We start from the raw sequence: 6,358 nt of genomic DNA on the forward strand, positions 1-6,358 counted from the left end.
AGCCCAAATCTCTCCCCCATAATTTCCATTCAATAGTCTGAATCTGTCTTGGAGAGTAGGGGTTGGCAAACTAGAGCTTGCAGGCCATATTCAACCCAATACCATTATTTGTGCAGAGTATAAACTGAGAATGGTTTTTACATTTTCAAATGGTTGAAAAAATACAAAGAATAATATTTTGTGACAGGTGAAAAATTATATGAAAATCAAATTTTAGTCCATGAATAATTTTCTTGGAACACAGCCATGCTTAGGCGTTGGAGATAGTATGAGTCTCAAAGCCTAAACTATTTACTAGCTGGGTCTTTATAGAATAAGTTTGCTGATCCCTGATCTAGAGCTACAAACAATCAGTTTTCAACAGGACTTTGCTTAATTAGGAATGTAATAGGAATGGTAGATATGAAAGAAAAGTGAAAAGACCTCACAGCAAAAGCTTAATTCTCAAAAGGAAAGAGGGAACTTGGGCCAAAGTTCAGTAAGTCCATAAATAACTTCAAGTCACCTCCCATGGGCACCATGGGTGAAGAGAATATTTACTTTGAATGGAGAACTGGAAGTCTCTAAGAAGAATGAGAAGAGCTGGAAGTTAAGGTTGAGATCAGACTGTGAGAGGCCTTGAATACCACCTGTAATTGCTTGAGCATTCTGAAAGCAAAAGAAGAGTCACCATTGGGTTTCAGGTTGGAACAGAGTTAAATGACAAGGTAAAAGCTGGACTTGGTGTCATACTTCCATACATTTTTCTAGTTTTATCCCAATTCTACACAAATTGCACTAGTCCAAAAAATGCAGGTCATTTTGGTCACCCAGGTTCAGAACCATCGCAAATAGTCTAAACACAATCTGATTGGAAGCCAGGATCCTACAGCAAATCAAAGATGTATGTTAGGTCAATTTCAAAGTATTTCTATCTTAGAAGCATGAAAGAACTCTCATCACATCTTTTCTGATTACCACTCACTTTTTAGGACCCATCTCAATCCATACCTCCCCCAGGGCTCTTGCCCTCCTCCTAACTCCTTTAGCACTTCTTTGAGTACATGGTCCTAACACTATCAGGCCTAGGGCTGAAAAGTATCTTTGTGAAAATGTCCTGTTTCCCTGGAAAGATCCTGAGCTCCTGGAGGAAAGAGATCACAACTGAGACTTTTCTGTACTCTCATGGGACCTGGTTAGTTGGTAAAGATATCGACCCAGTGATTTCATGGTCTCTCATTGTAGTGAGATCCCCACTTAGGAGACCTCAACTCTTGCCACACATCCACCTTTCTAGACTGAATAGCCCAGAAAGGGGTGAAGTCTAATGATATATTCCAGCATACCTAGACTACCATGACCATTGTTACTGAAGTTAGAGTAACTAGCTCTTTTGGGTCCTGATGCCACAAGGTTCCTGGCTCCCCATTACGCCCGTCTTCATGGGCTCAGGCTGAATGCACTGGTCAGGAAGACAAAGCCCACAGTTCTGACTGCCAGGCATCCAGTCCCATTTTCCATGGCCTCTGTTGATCCTGGACCCAGCCATCAGGCTGGACTCAACAAATTCAGGATGAAAATAGGTCCTTGGCCGGGAAGGCTGGCTTTCCACAAAGTGCTCTTTCCCCCAACGGCCAAAGCAAACGCCGCCGGCCGGGGCTAAAAGCCAGCCAGCCGCTCCCGACCTCTGCCGGCCAGCACCAAGGAGGCCCAGAGTCAACAGTGCATGGACAGGTCTGTTATTTCATTCCTCCTCATTCCTCAAACATCAGATTTCCCTTTAGTGAATCTAAACAACCAAATAGAACTAAAGTCAGTTCTAGCCTCTAGGAAAAAGTCAAGATCTCCCTTTGACCTCAATTGCTGAGATTTGGCACAGCCCTCCCCTCCCCTCTCCTTGGCCCCCTCAGGGGTGCCCAAACCCACAGGCCACCTTCTACAACCTCTCTGTTTAAATTGCTTTCCTCTATTCCCTTAGGGGAGAAGAAAGAGGTATGCAGGAATGAGCAATCAGCACCCCCTATTCTTGCTGGCTCACAGACCAAGCTGAGAATCAAAACAAAATCCAACCAATCATTCTTTCTGAATTAAGTAGCCAGCCTCCCCACATCAAGAGAGGGCAGGTGCCAAGTTTCAGACACTGACTGAGACTGACATGGAGTGAGGAAGTGGAAGAAGGGGAAAGAAAATAAGGGAGGGAAAGGCCAGATAGAGACAAAGGGAAGTCTTTTTGATCTAAAATACAGATCTCTCTTCTCAAAGAGTGACTTTCAGTTAATGAGTGAGAGAAGGGGAGCAGGAAGATCTTGGTAGCCACAAAACTAGAAAATGGCACCACTTTTGGTAGGAAATTTTCTTGTCTATAAGTGTGAAAACAACTCTCTCAAACTTCCTCTTTGTTACCCAGGTCCCCTCTAATACTAGTCATTTTCCAATAATAAAAGCTACCATGTGATTAATACGAACCAACTGCTTGGAAATGTTCTGTTCCCAAACTGGTCACCAAAGCATCCAGGGAGACATAGCCAACTCAGAAGGGTGCTACAAGATATTTTAAATTTTTTGAGGAAAACATACCTCATGAATTACTACTATTAATTTTTTTCATCTAATTACTCAATAAACAGAAATATTCCATATTTCTTTTGGCTTAGAGGGGCTATAAAAATAATTACTGAAACAATAAGGGTACAGCGAACCAATATTGGGAACTTTTGCCGTATGCATTACACAGATTATCTCATGTAATCCTTAGACATAGAGATAGGTCTTAATTTTGTTTCTATTTCTTAGATAAAGAAACTAAGCCTTCAAAAGATTTAAAAATTTGCCCAAGGTGCCCAGTCAAGTGATGAGAACCTTAGATGGCCAGGTTCCAGAAGCTATGCTCTTAAATCATTCACAATACTGCTTTCCCAAAATTGGCTTTGCACATATTACATATGCAGGCTGTGAAAAATGCCTTGATAGGACAAATGACTTTTGTGTTATGGAAATAGTATTACTATTCTAGAAATCCAGAATTGATCAGTCTCTAAATCAATGCACATACCATAGGAGGCATAGGCAAAGGTATACTGCTTAAAATTAAGAAAAAAAATATGAAACAGAAGCCAAATTTTAGGTTAATGACAAACTATGTCCACTGTTTAACTGCTTTTGGACAAATTCTTAGGAGACCTCCCATGCTTAGTATAATCCTGTCCTAAATTTCAGTAATCCTGTACCACTAAGGTTCACTTCTATGTTATGATGTAAGAAGAAATTCCCTTTACCTAACTGAATATAAAATATCCCCAGCTATCCTTGGTTCTCCTTGGGGAAATAAACCTGAGGACAAGGCCAACACATAGAGGATAGCAGTCAAGCGAATCACGCAGGAAGGAAGCCAGAGTCATGACAGAAACATACTTGCCACCTGCCTGACCTCTAGACTTTCCTGTTATATGAACCAACAAATTCCATACTTTGTTTTAGTCAATTTAAATTGGGTTTTCCATAATTTGCAACCAAAATATCATTAGTAAGAGTTACTTTCCTAAAGAGTCCAGCACAATGCTTGGTATACCCATCCAATGTCAATCTCCACTGAAGATTTGTTGCTGCATCCTTTTTCTATACATAGGCCATTATATGTAACTTCACTGTGTAATATATCACACTGGGTTATTTATTTATGGTTGCTTCTTTAACCAACTCAATGCCTAGGACATTCAGAAACCCTCCAAAAGTACACCTTGCTCTACACTGAAATGAAGTATCAGTTATTCAGTATTAGTTCAAGCCTCCTCCTTCTAGCAGGCCCAATGATGCCTAATAAATCCTATTATTTAAGTTCTAATGGCTCAGGACTTGACCCACTTCAGCTCCACGCATATGCAAAACAGCTCAAATGGCAATACTAGATCTGCTACTGCAGCAGCCAACACCCTACAACAGATGTGGCAGAAGCCAATGCAGAGATTGCTGGGACAAGCCATAGGCCTCATTGATCCCAGCCTTGACAGTAGCAACACAATGATAGCAAACACAGATGCAGTCAACCACCTCTAAGATCAGATCTAAGATGTGATATCTTGTGAAAACATTGGGTTAATTTCTAATATAATTTAATTGAAGGGAGGGTTTTTTTATAATCCTTTTTGCCTAAGGATAGATAGGGCTTCCTTCAGAGTTCTGCAGAGATCACTATTATACATGTGGATGGTCCCTGAGGGGTTTGTGTGTCGTGGGTTTGTGTGTGTGTGTGTGTGTGTGTGTGTGTGTGTGTGTGTTGATGTAGACCTATTCTCCTTCCTCTGTTAGATAATAAACAGCTTTTGTCCTTTAGCCTTCCTCCCCCAGCACTGTTAAGATTGGCAATGGGCAGTGGGAACGACCCAGAGCTGCACAGAAACTGAAAGTCTCTTAGAATCTATACTGGAATGGTGTTCTTGCAGATGAGACGCCTTCCTCATTCAGTCATGCTTCAGTTAATATTAACACCAATTTATGTTTCCTGAGCACCTGCAGGCTGGATAGTGAGAGAAGTCATCTAGGAACGGGAATGATGATGGGAAAAAAGTCACCTCTGAATGCCAAACTAAAGTCTGCCAAATTACTACTCACTGCTCTTCATACATGCCCTGTGATTTTTCTACCTCTGGATCTTTGCTCTTGCTGGTCCAGAAGTCATAAATGACCTTTTCCTTCTCTTTTCTTAATGTCAAGTGTTAGTATCCTTCAAGGCCTGCCTCAAATGCTCCTTTCTAAATCTTTTCCCATACATCAAACTCCCCTTTCATCTAGAAGTTGTTGCTCCCTCTTTCAAATTCCCTCAGAGTACCTGGCTTCTGGTGCTCACTGCTTTTCCATCATCTGTCTCAGTTAATGTCTCCAATGTATCCTCTCCTGGACACTCATCTCTTATCTGAAATATTAGTTACACACAAAGTAGTCTCCCTGCCACCAGTCTTTGTGGCCTCCAGTCTTTACTCCAGGCTATTGCCAAAGGCCACTATTCTGATTTAAAGTTCCTGATTTGTAGGAGAAATACCTAAACACAGTAATATAACATATCATAGAACTACCAAATACAGGTCCATGAACTCACTACCTCAGAATCAAGGGCAGGGGGTAGAGAGGTGGAGAAGTAATTTGTTAAAATGTAGATTCCCAACAAGATTCTGTTTCCTGAAAATCTGCAACTGCATTGCAGATCAGCCAAGGATGGCAAATATGTTTCACCTCATGAATCAATTCAAATTGGCTGCAAGTAGCCATTTGGAGTACTGTGTTTAGAAGGACTGTAAGTCACATCCAGGCTCACTAGAAAAGAACATTATGTCTGATTAAATTTCTGCCAAGGTCAGGAAACCAGCTGACAGTGGTGATCATGCCAGGCATTTCCCATACCTGCTCTAGACAAATAGAATACATTTGTGTGCTGTTCCATTTGTTTTGAACACCTCCCCACTATTCAGAGCCCCAATTCCTAAGTCCCTAGAAAATTCTTAATCATCCTCTAAGTTCAATTCAAATATCACCTAATCTGGAAAGCTTTGGATGGCTCTCCACATAATTCCTTCTCTCATCTGGCCTCTCATAACAGTTTCTTCACAAGCAGAACTTATGTTTGCCATTTCAAATCCATTTTTAAAAGGAAGGGAATATAAATGATCTGATTTTTAAAATACTGAATCATGTTGAAAATTTCTAGGTATATCTATCTGTTCTATTAGACTCCAATGTGCTGGAGTTAAGTGACTGTACCATATTCATCTCTTATTATTCTGATCCCCTGTTTCAGTGTCTGGTACCCTTGGGGTGCTCAGTAAACAATTTATTGAACTAAGAACAGACTTCATTTGGTGGGAACAAGGACAGAGAAAGCAAGAGACCTGGCAACCACATCAAACCATCATTCTTCCCTGGAGAACCATGGAGTTCGGGCCAGGTTCATAAATGCAAATGAACACTCCTGAATGAAGGAAGAGAAAGCACTAAAAGGTGTACAATCTAAAATAGGTACAAAGATATATATCCTTTCACCATAATGCATTCTGTTTCAGTCCCTGATGGCCTTTCATTATTCTCAACAGTACCTCCTGTCAGTATCACACAACTTGGCATATGCTTGTTTCAAGCAGGTAAGACTTGCTTCTACTGTTAGAACATTCCTAGAGAGCCAGAATCAGGGCTGAACATCTTCAGAGCTCCCTAAGCATCCAATACACATCTAGGCACTCAAAGATCTTATTAAATGATGTAATAAGTGATTCTTTCATTTACAGTTTAATAGGTTAATATTTATGAAATACTTGGTCCAGTTGTTGTTACCCTCCAATATCAAAGAAGAAAATGTTCAGGAAAACTCTTGCCTGTGGAAAAGTCAAATTCT

The sequence above is a fragment of the Sciurus carolinensis genome, chromosome X, assembly GCF_902686445.1.
Source record: "Sciurus carolinensis chromosome X, mSciCar1.2, whole genome shotgun sequence".
NCBI lineage: Eukaryota > Metazoa > Chordata > Mammalia > Rodentia > Sciuridae > Sciurus > Sciurus carolinensis.